This window comes from Peromyscus eremicus, unplaced genomic scaffold (genome assembly GCF_949786415.1).
Source record: "Peromyscus eremicus unplaced genomic scaffold, PerEre_H2_v1 PerEre#2#unplaced_104, whole genome shotgun sequence".
NCBI lineage: Eukaryota > Metazoa > Chordata > Mammalia > Rodentia > Cricetidae > Peromyscus > Peromyscus eremicus.
Window position 1 is genome coordinate 319,361 of NW_026734343.1, and position 23,333 is coordinate 342,693.

Below are 23,333 nucleotides of genomic sequence, written 5' to 3' on the forward strand. Positions count from 1 at the left end.
GTGTAAACTTTTATTCCAAGCACTTAAGAATCAGAGACAGGAGGATCTGTCTGAGTTCAAGGTCAGCCTGATTGACATGCAAGTTCCAGGACAGCCAGGCCTACATAGAAAGAATGGATCAAAAAAACCAAAACAAGGTCTGTTTTTATTACACAAAACATTCAAGTTCTTTATTATATGCCTAAATAGTCTTTAAAATTTCAATATCTTCAACAGTTACATCTTTATACAGTACTGATAAAGATTTAAAATGATTTTTCTAAACCACAAATATTAAATGCAAAAATGTTTTATGCATCTTCTCCTCATAGAATCCAAATTATTCCAAGTATCCCACTTTCCAAATATTTATTTTATGGCTACCAGTAAAGACTAGTTCTATGAGGTCAGAATTTTCACAACATACTGTCATGTTATACAAAATTGGTGAAGGCCAAACACTTTCCAGAGAAACGGCAATATAATTAGATGATAATAAAACTAAAAACATAGATGGGACCACTGAAAAGGAAATGAGACATAAAGACAGACCAACAAATATATATCATGGTTCATTAAACAAGAATGACAAGATTCTAATCAAAATCAACCACAAGAAATCACTGGCCATCACTCATCCAATATACTCATTCTCTCCTTTGCCAATAATAGAAAATGTGTTATGTGAGGCACATCTCCCACTGATATTGGGAGAGATTCACATGAAGCCCTCTGATATTTTAACTTTGTAGGAAACAATTTTCACTACTAAAAGGATCTCATTCTCTTATGATCAAGAAAAGGATATCTGTTAGGATTACTTAGACAACATCTGTTTCCCTTGACTGATAATTGCCTGTAAGTCTGCACCAGAATGAAGAAATGAAAACTTTTTAAAACAAAATTCAAGGTAAGAGATTTTTAAAGAGTCGGTGTACACTTAAAGCACATTGATATGCTGTAATTACTTTATAAGTCACAAACACTTTTCAAAAAAAGTTTATTGCTATTTTAGCAAGTTTTTGCATGAGAGAGTATGTTTCCCATCTGTATACCAGATAGGCAAGAGTAGATAGTTATGAGTTTTTCAATTGAGTGTTGGTATCTGAACTCAGGACATCTCCAAAATGAATAGGTGCTGAGCCACCTTCTGAAACCCATAATACGCTTTATCCAATAAACTTAAAGGCTTTCACAGATTAACAAGGACAACAAAATCTAAATCAATAAAAAAGAAAAAAAATTCTTTGAGAACATGATGCACCAAATTTAAGATGTTGCTTATGGTAAATCTGCAGCATAAAATAAATACAATCGAACAACAATGCCCAACAATTTATAACAAGAAAGCTAATTACAGAGCTACTTTCATAGTGAAAACACTCAGGATGATCAATGGAATTATGAAAAAATACACAGATTGACCTAATATGACTTCTATACTTACTACAAAGCATTAACATTTGAGAAAGTGTACAATATTAATGTAAGAACAAAGGAGACAGATACAAAAACCAAAAATAAAGGCAGGAAAGTACAGTCAACTATTAATCAGAGAACAATGGAAACTTAACCAGAAAAGTGTGATCTTGATCACTGTTACCTAGGCAACTATAATTCTATGTGTATAGAAACTAAATAAGCACAGACTTCATAACTACCACAAAAAATTAACTCAAAGTGACTCTTGTATAATTGTTTTTGACCCTCAAGCTAATGATAGTTTTCCAAAGACAAAAGCCCCATGCTCTAGAGCTCTCACTGCAAAAGGAGGTGATCTCTTGCTATGACTATGCAGCCCCTTATGCCTCCTTCTGCTTTCAGGTAAACCCGGCCCCACTCTTTCACAATCCAAAAGCAACATAGAATTACTGAATTCTATGTTATGTTAATTCTGCTTCCTGTCCCATGGATTACAGCACAAGATGTCAATTTTGCCCTATCTACCTGCCCAACACCTTGCACACCTGAGAAACATCTGCAGCTCAGAAATGCCTTTTGTCCCTGGAAACTAAATTTCACTTAAACCATTGCAGCTGGTGGTGGCAGAAAGTTAAAAGCATTGTAATCATGTATTTCCCAAAGGGTGATCCACATCACCATCTTTCTAACAGTTTTTAAATTATTTGTAACATTTGTGGACAAACCTGAAAGTGAAATGCAATACTCAGAACTTCTAGAAACAAGACACTCATTTTTCCAATCTGTCTTCACACTGCACACCAAAAGCATGCCTGTGTGGGCAAAATGAACTATGATATTACAAACATCATATCCTCCCATGCTAGGTCTGCAGAGTCTCCTACCTAGGAAATCCATACACAGGGAGGCACAGAGGACAAGGGTGACTGCCCAGGTCAGCACGTGGACCAACAAAACCATACTCAGGCTAATGGTCCATCCAAATCCAAGCAGAAATAACAGTTCAACACACCTTCTCTGAATACCCTATACTCACCCTGGCATAGCTTGTGTTCTTCCTTATAACTTATTACAGGAGAGACAGAACATAAACCCAAAAAGAATCTGCAAGCTACCTGCCACTCTTACTACTGATTGCAAAGCATTCTTAGAGTCCCTGATTGGCTAGGGACACCCAGATGGCCTCACAATACTAGCAGCTCACATATTGGGTGATCAGAGATCAAATGACTCAGAGAGCGCAGTACTTACAGCTCTGCCCTTCTAGCCCAGCAGACAGGGACCTAGTCTAGAAAATTTTAATTTTTTAGTAGACATTCTTCTACCTTCCTAGAGTATATCCTGTTCCTCATCCAAAGGACAAGTTCCTATCTGTGCCCATTCCATTATACACTCAATGTGCAATGCAGCCAACCCATTGCCTCATAGCTGGGAAATTGTGTAGTCAAACAAAGGTCACATTGACACAGTAAGTGTTGTTACTGTATAACTGTTGTTAAAAGCAGGTCAAAAAAAAACAGGTCATGAATTAGAAAACAATGAGTGGTCATGGTATGTCTTAGAGACAAGAAAGAGAATGTTGACATGATGTAGTTTTGATCTCCAAAAATTATTTTGTGAATTGACACAGACTTTATGGCCATGTACTCTACAGTCTAGGGATTTGTATTAGAGTACATGAAAAATTTCTCAAACCTTTTATCTCTGGGTGTATATCTAAAACCTGAAAAATGATTGTTCCATTAGGCATGGCCACAACATTTTATCCACATCTATTATGAGTAACGTACTGTAACTATAGCAATTTGGTTTCATGATAAGGTCAGTCTTTTATCCAGATTCTTGATTGCCCTTGTCTGTGGACCCCAAGAAATGGACAATCAGGACATTTATGGAACATCTAAAATTGATTACATAATTCCTCATTGCTAATCTAAGGTACTGTGGAAGTAGGAAATCTCTCAACACCCACCCTACCTCTCCCTTCTTGTGCTGTGACTCCACTAGCTTCAAAGTTGGTCAATGAACTCAATTCTTGCAGAGGTTCCTCTTCATTAATAAGTCTCCCATAAAAGACAGAGAGATTGGGGGTCACTCATTTACTGGTTTACTTTTCCTTCTGACTGACCTGTCAAGGCCCAGAATGGAAGGAGTTGCAGGACTATTTTCCCAGCACTGGACAGCAGAGGAAGGATTAGGTGTTCAATGCAATTCACAATTACATAGAATGAGGCAAGCCTAAACTAAAGGAGAAATTGCTCTACACAGAAATGATATCAATAATCAACATGACTTCACAGAAAAGCAATAAAGCTCTTGATTATGTAGAGACATTGGAGAACAGAAACAAATAGAGATAAGAGCAGGAATGTACTAAAAGAATGTATTTAAAATGATACCAATAAGTCATTTTAAATATTATAATGTATTTTTAAGATAAAAAAATTGGCAATATTGATTTTGAAAAAGAGTAGGTCCTTCCCTAGTAGAAGTAATGTCATTAATATGAGATAGTTTGATCTTGCTCATATGCATGTGTTGGCTGCTGAGGTCTATAACTTGAAACACCCAGTTACTGTTAATGCTCTGTTTCTCAAACCATGAGCTGACATAACTATGTCAAACAGGAATGGACATATCTGCATAGCAGAGTTTCCTAATTGCAAATTCAAAATCCATTGGCTCAAGATAACCTTCCCAAACTCTACACTCACACAATCTGGTCTGTGATCATTCATGTGACATGAATTAAACCATGATGGAAAATTATAAAATAACTCCTGCTACCATAATCAGGTCCTTTTTTTTATAACAGTGACTCCAGCTGCTAATTACCTACCCTGCTTCCCCCTGCACTGTGCACAATAAACTATTTCTGCTATTTGGTTTGAAGTCAGAAGCAATGCTCCACATGCGAAACCTCTCCTGGTGACTGCATTAGATTGTCAACTACATGACTCAATTGAATAATTTTAAAACTCTGTGGTGCTACAGTCATTTAATTTAAGAATTTTGAAGGTATAGTAGAGAGAACAGTGAGATCATTGGCCTGGAGAGAAACAGAATGGAATCCTTGTGTGTTTTAGCTTCATGCTCCAGGTTGCACTTTGAACAATTTAAACAAAGATAGACAACTTGTAGGTCTAGCCATTTGGGCCAATGGGTGAGTTAGACAGCAGAAATATTCCCAGAATTGTTTCTTAAATAGACCAGACACTTGAAACAGCAGGTCATTTTTTAGTGACATTGTGCTGGGGTGAAGCTGACAGTGGGTGAGAATGATGGGAAAAATGGAAGGTAGAAAAAAATAAAAGCTGGTGTGAGGAGATCTTGCACAATCTATATTGCATGCCATTTAAGCTTCTTAAAAAGAATAGCACCTACTTCCAGGGAGGAAATGGAAGGAAATGAGGAACTTCTAGGAAGTCTGCAGAAACTACAATAAAGTGAGACAGAATCAGGAGGAGGCTAATCAAACAATGCTGCCGAAGGGAACGCAGGATATCTCAAGATCATTACTGAGTAAACATATCAGTGGTCTTGGGACTGATATCCATAGCTCCATGTAGGACCTGAAACAACCCCACCATAAAAGCCCTGGTTCCAGACCATTACCAGTTCCCCCAAACATGTTCCTGATTTTATGGAAGGAGCTCTGTTTTATTGTCAATAAATCAGGCTCTTAGGGAAAGCTCCCAAGGCCTAGGCCCGAGACTGTTAATTGCTCTCCCAAGAATGATCCTTTTCTTTGTCTGAGGGCCGAAATGAAAGCCTTGCTTGATCAGTCCAGTCCTTAATACAACAAGTTTTACTTTTCAAATACTTGTCACCTGGTGTCATATTGACCTTGTGGCTGAACCATGCTTTTCTCAAGAAGAAATCTGGGGCCAGCGCTGGTGGTGCCTGTCTGTAATCCCAGTACTCGGGAGGCAGAGGCAGGTGCATCTCTGGGAGTCAAGGTCAGCCGGGTCTACAGAGCTAGTCCAGGGTAGGCTTCAAAGCTACAGAGATATCCTGTCTCAAAAAACTAAAAAAAAAAAAAAAAACCTGGAACTTTATGGCACAACAGGCCTTAGGGCTGGCTGTGACATGTAATGTCTCAATAAGCAGCTTGTTAGAATCTCATTCTTTGATATAAGTTTGGGCCTAGTTGCTTGTTGTAAATCAGCAGTGGTTCCTTTGTAATGGTTTGGAAACAAATGTCTGGACAATCCCGGTGCACAAATTTGTATCCTACTGTTCTAATCTCTAAAAGCCATAGCTACAGTACACTTATCTTTGGGGATTTTTTTTTTGAGACAGTCCTCCCTCCCCTAAATTCTGTTTTGTGAGACTTACTATCTCCTAAGCATTAGTAAATCCTTTAAATCACCAATTATACTCATCTACATCACATGCTAGTAGTGGATGGCTACCCAATGCATGAGATGCCTTTTACAACCACCCAAAAAAATTATCTATGAATGGGTCTTACACATAAAAATTAAATGTAAAATATTGATCCTCATTCAACAAGGTACTAGAAGGTACTCTCAAAGTTAGGCAACCTGCTTTCTATGGGTGCAATAAAAGCATGTTGAAGTTCAAAGATGGTTTTAAGCACAGCTCCCTACTTCCAATTCTGTGAGCAGATTCAGCCCACAGAACAGGTATTCAGAGGCCTGCCCCTGGATCCAGGGAGTGTCAAGTACCACATGGGACATCAGAGGACACGGATTCTTCAGGCAGGTTCCCACCCAGACACGAGGAGGACCCACCACACTGGATCCTCCACCTCACCATCTGCTCCACCTCATCTGGGGACAGCAGCCCCTCACTCACCATGTCATGGTTTCCCAGCTCAGCCATGCTGTCTGCTCAGCTCCCTGCAGCAGCACTCACAGCACACCACACCACACAAAACTGCTGGGGCCAGCTCCTCTTCAAAGGAAAGTCTGGAGCCTGGGGTGGCAGGAGGAACCCTGCACCACTTTTGACTGGCAGGCCACCTGGAGGACCTGATTGGCTAATGAGACCTGAGTGACAGTACCACATCCCATAGGGTCACAATGTGTTTAAAAACACAGCACAATTCTTCCTGTCCCTCCCTTCCACCCCAGACAAAGACTTTTTCTAGATCAGCAGAGATATGCATATCAATAGCACTTGGACCTGGCTGTAAAAGTAAACTGCGCTCTCTTCCTGCTCTCCTTAGGCACTTCCCCTTTTTCCTCCTGGACACAAAGGGGCTAGCTAGATGTACAGACCACTATACTATGTAGGGTGGAGTGATTCCCTGTGACACAGGTAGTAGGGTGCCCAGAATTTTAACAACAAAAAAGATACTTAAAGATACACAAGGAGTGTTTGTTGTGTGACTTCACACTGACATCACCTGAACTGAAGGTATTATTTCCCTGCTTGTCACTGGGACTTCAGACAACCAGCAAAGAAAAGCAGGAACTAGATCATACACAAGATAATAGGTCTTTCTCCCATCAGAAAGTTGGATGTTGGCTCCATTGCTTAAGGAGTTTTATTCCTGAAATTTAGAGGAAACAGTTGGAAAATTAAATAATAATAAAGAGTAGTCTTCATGGAAAGCTGAATACTTAGAGAATAATGGACCTAGGAAGAATTCATTTGTGAGCACCATTGTTAGCCAGCACATATTCCTTCCTGGGCATGTGAAAAAAAAAAGACAACTGTATTGTTCAAGCTTTTCTACATAGTCAGGATTGTTAGAATGAATCTCTCCATGAATGCAGAAAATTGATTTCATAGAATGTCTTACAAGCATGCAGTATGGGAAGGAGATCTTTTTAACTAGCCCTGCCTGCTGTCTGTCATCATTGCAGAGAATTCCATTTTTAAGCTTTATTTTATTTTATGTATATGGGTGTTTGCCTCCAGGCATCTGTGCAGAGTTCTTACAGGGCCAGGAGAGAGTTACAGAGATGGTTAGGTATAATGGAACCTATGTCCTATGTAACAACACCTGGAGCGGCTTTTAACTGTTATCTCCCTAGGCCACTTCTTTATTTAAAATTTATTTTCATATAGTTTAATTGATATGTATTAAATCAATTTCCCCTTCCTTGTCCTCTCTCCATCTTTTCCCAAATTTTGCCCTTTTAATTTTTTCCTCGTTATGCATGGGAGACTATTATACACAAATATGTGAATAAACCATTCTGAGTCCCATTCTGTTGGTTTTGTTTATAGGGATTCAAGGATGAATACATTGTATTGGACATGGAGTTGGGGATCTCATCCTTGCCTGAGGCTAATTCTCCCACCTGAAGGAGAATTCCACTATTTAATGACTAACAAGAGTCTTATCCCCAAGTAATCTATGTGCCTTGGACAGAAAACATTATAAAAAATAGAAAATATTATCCAGAAGAGTAAACTTGAGGTGGCAATTACCACCTCAATGTTAATTGCTGATGCCATGACCCTGAAGTTTGGACCTGAAGGGAAGACTATGGACACCCTCCTATGCCAATTACAGTCTCCTTTAGTTCTGTGGTCCTCACTCCATACCTCATTGACCATTCTCATTTTGGATGACTTTGAAAACTTGAAATTCCTTCCTCCACATTCTAGGTACCATGATTGCAGGCCTGAGCCACCATGTCTGGCTTAGGTTCCTTCAAATGCATTTAGTGAGGCATTAGAATGATGGGATGAGTTACATGAACATTTATACTTAACTATACTCAAAACATACTTATCTCTGTGAGCCTAGCTTTTATCATCTGCAGAATAAGGACAGAACTCTTACCAGGTCATTGTTCAGTTATAACAGACTCAATAATAAAGAAAAATAAAATTTCTCATAGTTGTAAGACAGTAGACATTAAGGCAGGAAAGCTACATTTATTGGGAACCTTCTTCTGTAACTGGAGATAGGATCAGAACCTGTGTTCTGGCTGCTCTAACTAGGAAGGCTCAGTCATTCATTATCAGTAAGCCAATTAAATGAATCAAGTTAGTCAGTGAGTGACATACTCACCTATAATGCAGGAACACTGGCAGCAAGGTGAACAGATCTCTCTGATGTGATGTCCTACGACTGCCTAGTCTATAGTGTTAGTTCCAAGCCAGCCAAAGAGTCAAGCAATACTATTCTCTACAAAAAAAGAAAACAGAAATAGAAAAGGGAATAAAACAAATTGTAACTCAAAATTTAAAATGATATTTATTTAAATTGACTAATTTGGAACTATAAAGTACATATGGGACAACTAACTTGTCCTTGGGTTCTTAAGAGGTTTAGGTAGAAGGCAAAAGATATGCAAAACTAAGCAATCTAATAAAGCCATATAATGAATTTTTCCCATCTACAAAACCCTCCCATATTCTTATCTGGAGGATTCAAGTTTTTTCCCACAATGACATGCTCAGTGAAATTAAAATTTCATGTGGTTCACTGTTTCACTAGTTGTTAGACAAAGAGAGATATCAGCGTCTCTTTAGAACATCCTTATTCCTACCAGGAATGTAGGTTACAGGGATTGAGAGGGTGGAGAAACAGGAGCTTTAAAGCCCAAGTGTGAATCACAAAATGTGGGCATGCAGGAACTTGTCACTGACAGCTACATGTAGTTGTCAAAAACAAGAAAGAGTGGAAGACCTGGGGTGCACTGGTTCATTGAAAACATAGGGTAGAAAATACCTTACCAGTTAAGAAAACTGAAGATTCTTTCAGAGCATCCAGCTTCCATTCCTAGTACATACAGAAGCTCACTACTATCTGTAACTCCAGGATCAGGAGTCTGTAGCTCCAGATCTAGGGGATCTGACACCTTCACTCAGACATCTGTCAATCTTGATCTTATCTATTCTTATGTAATATTTGGAATGTTTGGAATGTCAGGTACTTTCCCTTAGATTCTGGCCCATCCTTGGGTGGATCTCTCGGTGGTGTCAGCTTAAGAATCCAGATGTTGCCTACCTGGGTCCCTAAGCCTGTCATGGCAGTTGTGTGGTCAAGCTGTTTTGTGCTCTTACATATTTCACCAATATCTTTTAGGCTTGTGCCCAAATGGGATTGAAATGCTGCAGCTGTCTACTTCTGGGTGGTGCCTGCATGATGTATAGGACCATCAACTGACCCTAGTCTTCTCTTTCTTCAGCCAGTCATAGGGAATACCTCATGAGACTCTAGATGAGTGGTTGGCAGCATAAGGCATTGTAACAGGAGTGGAAACCTGTAACTGGAGTTTTCTCTGAGCCCACAGCTACTCAGAACCAAATAAACACACAGAGCCTTATATTAATTAAAATTGTATGGCCTAATGGCTCAAGCTTCTTGGTAACTAGATCTTACATCTTAAATTAATCTTGCATCTTAAATTAAAACTACCTCTTGCTTTTCATGGTGGCAGCTGATGGCATCTCTTGACTCAGCCTTCCTGTTCCCAGAATTCTTGTCTCTTTTTGTCTTGCATATGCTTCCTGCCTGGCTACTGGACAATCAGCACTGTCTTTATTAACCAATCAGAGCAACACAGTTACAGCATACAGAGTAATATCCACAGCAGAAACCATAGGCATTTTGACAACTTCTTCATGGAGCTTGCTTGTTCCTTTAGGACCTGCTTGGGCCCAATCACTTATACACCACTTCCATTTCATAAGAGATTGTTGCTGTTCATGTCTTACTTTATGACTGGTTGGTCGGATAACACCCACTTCATGATGGGCAACACGTTCAGGTAACATGTTTATGGTGGTGGCCTACCTTCAAATATTCAGTTTCTCAGTTTGATGGCATATGATTGTATGCTTGGTCATACTTATTTTTAAAAATGGTTCTATGGGCACAAGTGCAGACACTTGAATTGATTTTAATAGTATTGTATTGTTCCAATTTTCAAATTCTCCTATTCCTGTATTTTTTTTAAGTTTTGTTCTTTTACTGTGTATATGTGTGTGAGTATGTGTGCCATGTGTGCATTTGTAGACTATGTAGCACAGGCTGTGAAACTCAGAGTCATCTTGCTGCCTCTGTCCAGATGGCTGGTACTAAAATAATGCACTACCACACAGGGCTTGAAAAATAGTTTGAAATGGTCTAACTTTCCTTTTCTTATGGTGGCCAGCAACACCATGGGTGTTGTGTCCACCTTGACCAGCAAGAAAGATGCAACACCAGGCTCTTCTCCAAGCAGTTTATTCAGGAACCTTGAGACAATCTTCTGACCCCAGGGAATGCCATCTTCTGACTCTGGGGAAAGCTAGCCCATGCCCTTTATAGCCACTGGGCAACCAACCCCGTAGTGCCACATGGACAATGCCAATAGGGTCAGACATATGCAAGCAAGCCAGATACCACGCCCAAGCCAAATAAAGAGTTGTTTATCCCAGAGAACACCTGCCATCGGGAAGGCGGAAGCCAGATGCCGGCGCCATCTTTGAGGCGTGGCCGGCGCGATCTTTGAGGCGTGGCTGTGGACGGCTCTCCACACATGAGATGGTGTCAGAGCCCCTGATGCTGGAGCTACAGATTGTAGCAAGCTTCTCTATGTACTGGGAATGGAAGCTGGGTGCTATGAAGGAAACTTTGGTGCTCTTAAATGATAAGGCATTTTCTACCATAAGTTTTATATTCTTCTTTATATTTCAAGTACAAGGCAGCCTAGTCAGGCTTAAATACCTGATGTGGATTACAAAGTAGAATTCTCCTATATTTGTGAGAATAGAGCAGGGATCAGATCCCTAATTATTTGGCCAATACAACATGGTCGCTCAAACGTCCATAAATGTACAACTAACAAAAATGAATGCAGCAGATTGTATTCATGTATTTCGACATACTTGTTCACTCACACTTAAAAAGGAAGAATTCAGAAGGGATTTTGGAAGGGAGTGAATGAAAAGATAAAAGGGAAAAGGAATGTAATGTCATTTAATTAACAATTTTCTTCTTTTTTATTGCTAAGAAAGTTTCTATTCATTTTACATACCAGCTACAGACCCTCCCTCTTCCTGCTCCCTAGCATTCCTCCCCAACATACCCTGCATTCCCACCTCCTCCAAGTCAACATCTCCCATGGGGAGTCAGTAGATCCTGGCCCACTCAGCTGAGGCAGGTCCAAGGCCCTCCCCACTGCACCAAGACTGTAAAAGGTGTCACACTCTAGCCACTGGGCTTCAAAAAGCCCACCCATGTACCAGGGATGGGTTGCAATCCCCCTGTATGTGGGCCCCACAAATGGTTTAAGCTAAACAACTGTCTCAGGTATCCAGAGGGTGTTGTCCAGTCCTATGGGGGCTCCACAGTTATTGGTACTAAGTTAGTGGGTTTCCAATAGTGTTGTTGGTCATCTCTATGTGTTTTCTCATCATGATCTTGATGTTCCCTGCCCACAGAATCCCTCCTCTCTCTCTTCAGTTGGATTCCCAGAGATTGGCCTGGCACCCTGCGATGGATCTTTGTATCTGCTTCCATCAGTCATTGATGAAGGCACTATTATTACAGTTTCGGTACTGAGACATCTGATCACTGGAATAAGCCAGTTCAGGCACCCTCTTCATTATTGCTAGTAGTCTAAGGTGGGGTCATTCTTGTAAGAACCTGAGAACTTTCGTAGCACCCTGGTTTTTTTTTCCCATTCCCATGATGTCTTTATTTATCATGGTATCTCTTTCCCTGCTCTCCCACTCTGTCCATTTCCAGCTCAAACCTCCTCTTCCCCTATATGCTCATCTCCCATTCTTTGCCCTCCACCCACGCCCCTTACTCCCAGTTTGCTCATGTAGAGCTCATCTATTTCTCCTTTGTTGGGCTATCTATGTGTCCCTCTTATGGTTGTCCTTGTTAGCTAGCCTTCCTGGAACTTTGTGTTGCACTCTGGTTATCCTTTGCTTTGCATCTAGTATCCACTTATGAGTAAGTACATACCATGTTTGTCCTTCTGAGTCTGGGTTACCTCACTCAGGATGATAGTTGCTAGATCCATTCGTTTGCCTGCTAATTTCACGATATCCTTGTTTTTTACTACTGAGTAGTTCTCCATTGTTTATATGTGCCATATTTTCCTCAGTTGAGGGTCATCTAGGTTGTTTCTAGGTTCTGGCTATTATAAATAATACTGTTATGAACATAGTTGACCATTTGTCCTCGTGGCAAGATTGAGCATTCCTTGGGGATATTCCCAAGAGTGGTGTAGCTGGGTCCTGAGGTTTTTGACTGCCAATTTTCTGAGAAATAATTTATGGAAATAAATTCTAAATAAAAAGAGGGGCTAGAGAAATGGCTCAGTAATTAAGAGCACTAGCTGTCATTACAGAGGACTCAGGTTCCATTTCTAGAACCCACATGCAGCTAACAATTTGCTGTAACTCTAGTCCCAGGCATCTGTTGCCTTCTTCTGACCTTTCTAAGTACTGTGCACTGACACATGCATGGACAACACTCATAAAATTTCATTTTGTTAAAAGTTACAAAAAGTGAACAATGGAATTTTCTACAGGGATGTCAGAGCCCTGAGACAGGCAGTAGACAGGGCTAGTTAAATGACTTCCCTAAGGTCTTGCAAGGAAGGAACTGTGGCCTTCCACTGATCCAGCCTGCTCAGAGGCAAAAGCAGCTTCATTCTGAGGTTAATATAGTTCATCATAACCATTCATTTGAGACCAGAGTACAGTGCTTTTAAGTGTCTTTTTCTTGAAGTTTCCTTTATTTGTGTTTTCTATCTTTTCTATTGGTGAGAATAGCATTGGTACAGTTATCTTCGACATTTAACATCAAGATTGACAGGTTGCATAAGCTTCAAAGCAATACTTATTTTACTGTGTGATTCATTGATTTTCAGCATGCCAGAGACAATTTTTTTCCAAACATTTTATAATTTATATACATTTCTACATGACATTGGATTAAGAATACTCCTGAATGTCTCTGCTTTTACATTATTATCATGTTCAGAAGTGGATTTGTTTACTTGCCTGCTTAGGAATAGGGAGAATTCTATGTGAATATGTCCAGTTTTTCTAAGTAAAATCCACATACTTTCTTTGTTTAGGAAAAGCATGCTTTCCCTGCCTCCTGCAGGTAAGAACTTTTCTCATTTCTTCTTTCTTGGCTGTTGTGAGGGCTATTATGGGTAGTCACACCTACTCCTTGTGGAATTAACTAAAATCCTAAGAGTTGGGTATACCTGTGATGGAATTTTTTGAATGTTTTAAAAAAGGTCCATCTTTAATCTGGATCATTTGAGGTGAAATCCACCTTCAGTTGCTTGGTGTCTATGTACACTTTAACCAAAGCACTCAGGAGATAGAAACAATTGGATTTACCTGAGTTTGAGGCTGGCCTGGCCTATAGAAGGATTTCCCAGGCTAAACAGATAAACCCTATCTCAAAAACACCAAAAAAGTAAAAATCAAATGAAGTTTAAGATCCACCTTTAATCTGGATTTCATCTCTGGTGGCTGCCTGCATATATGAAGCACATTAAAGGAGGAAGCTCTCTCTCTTTGCCTCTTTGCCCTAGCACTGGCTACCAAGTAAATTACTTTCCCAGCATTAGATCCTTCATCCTTGGTATTTTGGTGTATACTGAAGACCAGCTGAGACATGCAGCCTCATGAAATTAACAACTACTGGCTTCTTCAAACTTCCATTGGTAGGCAGCCATTGTTGGACTACCTGGACCACAACTTGTAAGACATTCTAAGAAATCAACTTTCTACATACATGGAGAGATTCACTAATACAGGTTTTTTTTTTTTTTTCATCTCCCCCTGGGTAACAACAGTGGACATAAGGTTGTTCTTCCTAGTTACATTATTCTCTAAGTATTCAACTTTGCATGAAGACTACTCTTTATTGTTATATAATTTGCCAACACTTTGCCCTGAATGTCAGGAATAAAACTACTTAACCAATAGAGCCATGATCCAGCTTTCTGATGGTGAAAGACCTATTTATCCTGTTAGTGATCTAGTTCCTGCTTTTTTTCCTGGTTGTCTGAAGTCCCTGTGACAAGTAGGTAAAAATTACATTGAATTCACCTGACCTCCCTGTGAAGCTACCTAAAAAAACATTTCCCTTTGTCTCTTAAATCTCTGTTAGTTGTTAATATTTTCAGTGTTCTTTCACTTGTGTGACAGGGAATCTCCACCCCACATAGTATAGTGGGTTGTATAAGCTAGTTAGCCACATTGTGTCCAGGAGGAAGAAGGGGAGTGCCTATGGAGAGCAGGAAGATCACATTGTCTGCTACTAGAGCCAGGGGCAAGTGCTATTGAATTGCAAATCTTTGATGGTTCAGAAAAGTTCTGGGTCTGGGGTGGAAGGCAGGATCAGGAATCATTGTGCTGTGTCTTTAAGCCCAGTGTAACCCTATGGGAGCTGCTCCTGTCACTCAGGCCTCACTAGCCAATCAGGCACTCCAGGCGACCTGCCAGTCAGAAGTTCTACAGGGCCTTTCCGGCCTCCTGCCTCAGAATTGGCTAACAAGAGAATCTGTCCCTGTCATTTTGTGTGCTATGCTGAGAGTGTTGCTGCTGTTGCTGCTGCGAGCTGGGCAAAGAGCATGGCGGAGCTGGAAAACTACAATATGGTGAGTGCGGGGCTGCTGTCCCCAGACAGGGAGGAGTGCTCAGTTGAGTCATGGGAGTCAGTGTGTCGGGTTCTCCCCTTGCTGGGTGGGAGGAAGTGGTCAAATGCAGAGTTCTGCTTGTTCTTTACTTGTCCTGCATTGTCCAGCATGGTCCTGCTCATCCTGCATGCTCTAGTATGTGGTCCTGCATAATCTCGGCAATTGTTGGGGCCTGCTGGCAGCCTCCGAATAACTTCTCTCTGTTAGCTGCACCTGTGCAGACACTGGGAGCAGGACTGTGCTTTGAAATGTCCTTGTTGACATCACTGTGAAATGCCAGCACCATGTGTGTGTTGTTTCTATGGAACAGTGATTTCCAAACTTAAAGAGGCCTGGTCCCTCCCTTATCTTCCAGAAGTTCTACACTTTGAACATTTAACATTAAGATTTAAAATCTAACTGGAATTAATTTTAGGAGCTTGTAAACAGTATTTCCTCTGTAAAGTTGCACTCCAATGCTAAACTGTGATGTAGAAGATTAGAATTGATGGTAATAGAATTAATGGTACATGGTCTTTCCAGTTCTAGGAGACATTAGTTCACAAAGTAGAATTTAGGTAAGAGCGGGCTGCAAATACCCAAATACCCCAAAAATAAGTAGTATGCTAACCATTCTGGTTGGAAATTACTATGATAAGATGTAAAAGTTTGTTCCCCAGGATTAACAAGCTACATTCCGTAACAATTGAGACAACCTTAATTTACAACCAGTGGAAAGGCCCATCCTTCCACTAAAATCCTGTCCTCTAACATGCTGCTTAAGAGACCATTACAGGGTCACAACTAACATTAATTCCTGGTATGCCATGGAGGTTTATTAATTCTTTTTTTTTTTTTTTTTTGGTTTTTCAAGACAGGGTTTCTCTGTGTAGCTTTGTGCCTTTCCTGGGACTCACTTGGTAGCCCAGGCTTGCCTCGAAGATATTTGCCTGGCTCTGCCTCCCGAGTGCTGGGATTAAAGGCGTGTGCCACCACCGCCCGGCTTCAGGTTTATTAATTCTTGAACAGGGAGTCTCCAGTCTTTTTGAAAAACAGTTTTAAGTCAAGATCTCCTACATTGGCTGAGGTGGACTTGAATCCTGTCTGTATCCCCACAAAGCATTGCCTTTATTATCCCCAACTAATCACCCTAAACTCTGTATTACATGTCTGCACCTCCACAGAGTTCTAAAATTACCAGTTTGAATCACATAGTGGACTGTCCATTGCACAATAGGGAAAGGAAATGTGTGTGGAAAATGGCTTCTTCTTTCAGACCAGAAGGGGAGGAAGAGTGGAATTGACATGCAGACAGTGCTGGGGCCTGCAGACAGGGGCACGGACCACTGTGTACACTGCAGGGGGCATTAGACTAGGCAATAGCTTGATCACAGACTGAAGTTGAGTGCAGTGAGCTGCAGGAGTCTCCATTACAAAGAAGGACTGATGGGGCATGGTGAGTGACATTCTCTGTAATTTCTCTGCATGTATTAATTCCTCCTATGTGAGTGAAGACTGACACTATTGTGTGGTGTACAGTTTATGGAGGATAGCTTGAGCTACTAAGTATTCAGTTTCCAAATAGTGAATTCTCCTATGGAGATATGTGCAATCCTTATTGATACAGTGAAGTCAGATGAGAGGTTTGAGATACAGGCCACTGGCTGTGACTCCATGTGTTAGCTTACAACACTCAGTGGCTATCATTTTATGTGGGACAAAGTCATACAGTCTCTTATTAATGGTATGCACTCTACCATGGAGGTGTCTAATCTGACTCAAAGTCAGTATAGCTACATATGCTTTCAATTATTTTTGTCACATTAAAACACCAATTATTGGTTTCCTTTTTAATATTCATTTTCTTTTAATGCACTACTGATAATTTTTTCTATGTTTCCCAGTTTAAGAATTTTACTCCTTTTGTTTTCTTAACTGCTGTTTGCTTGTGTATTTATTTATGTCATTTTATAGCAGCGTTACTCTACCTTAGAAATCGTGGCTCCCTTTGGGGGATCAAATGACCCTATCACAGGACTGGCCTAAGACTGTCAGAAAGTGCAGATTTTATATTATAATTCATAGCAGGAACAAAGTTACAGTTATGAAGTAGCAGTGATAATAATTTTATAGTTGGAGTATGACTACATCATGAGAAACTGCATTAAAGAGTCACAGCATTAGGAAGGTTGTAAACCATTGGTTCAGGTCAATGTCTCTTGTAACCCAGGCTTGCCTCACATTATATAATTGAGAATTGCTTTGAACACCTAATCCTGCCTCTGCCTTCCACTGCTGGAAAGAGAATCCTGCAACTAATTCCAGGTTGGGCCTTGACTTGTCTGTGGGAAGGAAAAATAGACCAGTGAAGGAGTATCCTCCAACTTCTCTAGATTTTATCATGAATTTACAAATGATGTGGAACTTGTGTAAGAATTGAGTTCACTGACCAACTATAAAGCAAGTATAGTCACAGCAGAGTGAAGGATGAGCAAGAAAGAGAGAGAAAACTTTCCTGCTGTGATAGTAGTTGACCTTAGCAATGAGTAGAGAGATAATCAATGTTACAAGATCAATAAATGTTCTGACTGGCCATTGCTGTGGGATGGTCTGTATGTCAAGTGTGTTGCTGATTGGTCAGTAAATAAATCATTGATTGGCCATTGGCTAGGCAGGAAGTATAGGCGGGACAAGGAAAAGAATTCTGGGAAGTGGAAGGCGGAGAGGGGGACATGGCCAGCCGCCATCAGGACAAGGAAGATGTAAGGTACCAGTAAGCCATGAGCCATGTGGCAAAGTAAAGATTAATAGAAATGGGCTAAATATAAGAGTAAGAGCTAGACAATAACAGGCCTGAGCTAATGGCCAAGCAGTTTAAATAATGTAAGAGTCTGTATGTTTATTTTATAAGTGGGCTCTGAGACTGGCGGGACTTGGTGGTGGGAGCTGGAGAGAAATTCTCCAGCAACAAATGGCATCCAACGTGGGGGCAAGAGTTTCCACCTAAAAACTTAGAAAAAAGATTCTAAAACGGAACTAAAAACAGCTTCCTAATTGTCTCTCTCAAATGAGCGACAGCTGCCGGTTTGAGCTACTGGCGGGTTCCTATTGTGCACTCTCGACCTACAATATGGTGGGAATGAGGCCTCTGCAAGTAACACATTAAGCTATGTGGTGGATTTAGCCTTTGCTAGTACAAAACAAAAAAAAAGAAGTTTCTGGGCTACACGCTGCTTGGATAAAAGCATAGACCCACGATAGCTCCCAGAGCTGGCGGTAAACGTAGCCATGTTGGGAAGCTGAGGTGGGCGGAGCCAGCAGCCACAGCTGCTGCAGTTTAAGGCAAGAGATTCACAATAAGACAGATTCAGATGTAATAGTTTACAATGTATGTAAAAGATACGTAGGCTTGAAAGAGACAAAAAAAGTGATATATAGAGTTATAGAAACAAATACATAGTTTTAAAAAATAAAGTATTTAAAGAGACAGTAAAGGTAGTATAAAAAATAAGCCACGTAAAGATGACTACCACACAGAGAATCTGGATTATGTTCTCTTTGATATTCGTAACTACAGAAAAACATTTGATTGTAAAAGCTGTTGAGTTATGCCAAAATGTATATTTTAAAGGTACCTTGACTTCAAAATTTGGATATAAGGATATGTTGCTTTGGAAAAGAGTCTCTGCTCTTGTTTCCACAGAAAGCCAGAGACTATGGATTTGTTCCAGATTAAGATACATCAGGTTTGACCAGCCAAGACCCCCTGAAAGGTCTCCAATGACACCATGGCCCAGATGATTCAACATCCAGAATGGTTTCAAGTCAACTGGCTCAGATATACAGCCTCACGGACTACTCCATGATCCTAAAATGTTCTTTCTGTCTCCAGAAGATACAGCGCCCCCCTCCAGCAGGAAGTAGTAAGAGAAGCTACGCCCAAATTCCCAAATATACCAAGCTGGCTTTAGAGATGGTATTGGCTCACTCCCCCTCTAAACCCAGACATATTGCTCAAAAAAAAAAATGGTTAAGAGATTCTTGTGTCCCAAATCAGAAGAGCCCTCTGGTGTGGGACAGAGAAAAAACAATATTTTTATTTAAATCAGGTTGATTATAAATACAATCTCTTTCTAAAGAAAAAAAGGGGATAGTTTAGATATGATAGGATGAAAGGATAGATTAATGAACCTACTTTTAAAGAGTAACAACTTGTTTAAAATGTTTTACATTGCTATAGATTTTAGTTTATTGATACAAATTTAAACTTAATTTTGTTATACTGTATATATATTTCTATTCTTGTTTGAGGTATTATGTTTATGTAACTCATTTAAAATTGTAATAGATAATTAAAAAATAGATTAATAGTTAGTCATCTATGATAATATTTGTAGCCATGTTAGTTAAGTCTTCTAGGTATACATAGATATATTTCAGATAGATAGGTAGTCTTCAAACACTTCAAAGACCTACAGAATATGGCATTTAAAATGTTTTAAAAGTTTAGACTTTTTGGACAGTGAGACATGTCTGCTCCTGACAGCACCGATTTACTTCAGAGAGGAGGATGGGCATCGAAGACACTCCATATGGAGTTTATCTTCACCTTGACAAAAATAGCCATTTGGGCAAGAAACTGTTCTTGCCTGGACTGCTTGATCAACTGGACATGCAGGACCCATAGAAAGGTGACCACTGAACTTTGCTTGACAAAATGGTCCTTCAGGTTCCTGCTTTGCAGAGAAAACTGCCAGACATTCTACAGGACACAGAGAAAAGTGAATAAGAGACTCTAGGCCTGTGGGCTGAAGACAGATGCCCCAACCTTACAAGAGAACTTTGAATGACTGTCCAGGCTGCCAGCTGTCTCTGTCTACCCTACAAGACTCCTAAAAGTTGCTTATATCCTTCTCCATTTCTCAGGTAGTAGTATATCCTTCTGAGGTCTTTGATGTGGTTAAAGACTAGATACTTACAATTTTCCTTAGTTATAATAAAAGATAAGTTAAATTCACAAATATAGGATAGATAGGATATCTTCTTTAATATTGTAACTGTAATTCTTGCTTGATAATTGTTTTGTTATATGTAATTTTACTATGTTAAAGTTAAAACCTTCCTTTTTAAGAAAAGAAAAGGGGAAGTGCTGTGGGATGGTCTGTATGTCAAGTGTGTTGCTGATTGGTCAGTAAATAAATCACTGATTGGCCATTGGCTAGGCAGGAAGTATAGGCGGGACAAGGAAAAGAATTCTGGGAAGTGGAAGGCGGAGAGGGGGACACGGCCAGCCGCCATCAGGACAAGGAAGATGTAAGGTACCAGTAAGCCATGAGCCATGTGGCAAAGTAAAGATTAATAGAAATGGGCTAAATATAAGAGTAAGAGCTAGACAATAACAGGCCTGAGCTAATGGCCAAGCAGTTTAAATAATGTAAGAGTCTGTATGTTTATTTTATAAGTGGGCTCTGAGACTGGCGGGACTTGGTGGTGGGAGCTGGAGAGAAATTCTCCAGCAACAGGCCATTTCTTGGGTCCCCAGACCAGGCAATCAAGAATCTGGATAAAAAAACTGAAATTTAGTGAAACCAAATTAGAGTAGTTACACCATTTGAACCAAAGAAATAGAACTGGATAGAATGGTGTGTCCCTGCCTAACTGTGTTTTCCAGGTTTAAGATGTATACCCCAGGAGAAATGGTGTGAGCAGTACTTGGTGTCCTCTAATACAAATCCCTGGTCTCTGGAGCACATAGCCATAAAGCCTGTTTCAACTTTTTAACTAAATTATTTGGGATTATATTTACATTATTATCACTATGTCTTTCCTGCTTTCATACCCTCCCTTAGACCCTTCATTGTGTTCTAATTCATGGCTTCTTTTTGTTTAAGAACGGTTACTGTTTGAATGTGTCCAGTGTTTGGTTGCAGGATTTCCCATCTATGAAGCAACAGGTTGGTTGCAATGGACAATGAGCATGTAATGAACTGTGCACCCATAGGACCATGTGCCTTGGAAGAAAAACAGGAAGTGCTCTAGGATATTAGAGAATTTTAGTAAACTACCAAATCCCCTGGTTAGTGTCCTATCCAATCATAGTGTGGAAGGACCCACATAGGAGGGTTTTTTCTCTCTGAGTCCTTTGAAATCTGCTCACCCAGTAGGGAAACTGCTAATGTCCTGAAGCCCAGCTTGGTGGTCCTAGGTGATGAGGGACTCTGGAAGTGTTAGCAATCACGAGCATCAGCAGGAGATAGCTTCCAGTTTTTTTCCAGGATTATCCTCTTGTTCTGCTGTAAGGAAGTCCACAAGCCATGCCATGGTGAGTGTAGCATTTTCAGAGCAGGTCTGTTGAGCTGTCTTTTCTGCTGGGACTTGGATGAACCATGATCCAGACTGTGGTTTTATTGGTCCATGTGGTGACATGGGCACTGGACCTTGTCCTCTGAGCCCTCATGTGTATGGATTTCCTGAATATGTGGAGACTCTGAGGATCTGGCATGGGAAGATGTGATGCTTGTAATATCACTGTCCAGTGTGCACACACGGCTGAGTTTTTGTGTGTAGTGGGAAGACAGATTGGAAAACTGAAAGTCTAGTGTTTAGAAGTTCTGAACATTTCACTCCACTTTTAGGTTGGTCTTATAAATATTACAAATATTTTAGAAACTGGTAGAAAGATGGTGATATGTATTGTCTTTCAGCAATACATGATTAGAATGCTTCTAACTTTGCTACCACCAGTTATAATTAATATGATTTGGTGAAGTTTAGTTCCAGGGACAAAGGCAGTTTCTGATCTGCAGAAAATTCTCAACTGTGCATGGTGTTGTGTGGGTGGATAGAGCAGAATCCATATCTTGTACCATAATCCATGTGACCAGAAAGCATTCATAACTAATAAGAAGTCTTTGTGTCATGATCTGAAAGCTGGTTGGTGGCCTAAATAAAAGCCTGCTCCATGCTTCCACTCTTTCTGTCTCAAACTGGTTTTCTCTTCAGATATTACTATTGCATATGTTATTTATACATCTATGTACATAAATAAATATGAGCTGCTGAGTCCATTTTTCATTTTTTCTATTTATATGATTTCAATAAAACCACTTTGTTTTGGATAACCAATTAGGAGCTCATCCATGGGAAAAAGAATTCTCCCTCACTATAGTCATTAGTTTCCCATAGTTCTTGGTCTCTGGAGAGGGTTCATTAGATCCCTTCAAACCTTCTATGTTATTATGTCTACTGGCCATGTTTTCTATTCCTCATGAGATCTTCTTGCAGGGTTCAGGGTCTGTCTACTTTGTCAGCTGTGGCTTTGGGTTCCCAGCTCCTGTATGAATGCAGGTCTGGAGTAGGTCTTCTCTTCCAGAGCCCTGTGGTTGTAGTGGATGGGCTGCCCTGCTGTCTCCTCTGGCCTTGATCTTAGAGCAGCTCTCCATTTTAGCTGCCAAGTATTCCCCATTCTACTACTTTCCTAAAAACTGAGGTCATTACAGGATTCCCATATCTTCTGAGTCAGGATAAAAATAGTGTCTGGAATTTCCAGGGAAGAGGACTATCTGAGAGCACATTCTGTGGTGTGTCTGTGAGGGAATTGCCTGGTGGATGCATGAAGAGATTGCAGTGCTTGTGAGGAGAGGACTGGAGGAATTTCTATTGAGTTTGCCTCAGGGAGAGGGTGTGTTTAGTTGGTAATTTGGGGTCTTGGCTCAGGGAAGTAGGATTGCAGGGCTGCAAAAGCTCACAGGCCTTGTGCACCAACACTGCTCTTCTCTTGCCTATCTCAAATATCTGTGGAGCTGAAGGAGGTGTTCATGGAGTGTCACCTGGCCTGATTTTTTGCAGCCCTGGAACTAGTCTCTAGAAACCACAGGATTTGTATCTAGCTGGACAAAGAGTCAACTAAGGCTGATGATGAAACTCAGAGATGTGAAGGTCACAGTGTTGCTGCTGTAGTTGCTAGAAGTAGCTGGGTGGTGGGAATAATGTATGAAGAGCTTGCCATGGTCATAGAGATGAGAACATGATGCAGGAAATGTGACACAGAAATCCACCTACCTTTTTTTAAGGATCTTCCTGCTACCAGGTTGCCTTTTGATTCATTAGTATCTTAGCCAGTCTTCAGACCATTGTTTGAGTCCATATGCCATCCAAATACTTCCTGGTGCCCAGTTGCCATACATAGCTTTCCAGGGGGCCCCCATTGTCTCTGAACTTCAGATACTGCTAGAGTCTTGGATGTTCCTGAGACAGCATGGGTGATCCTCATAGGTGAGCTCCTTGGTAAAAGTGGAAATGTTATAAGGCAAATAGTCTCATTACTGTTGTTTTGAGGCATTTGCTATTTTGTATTTA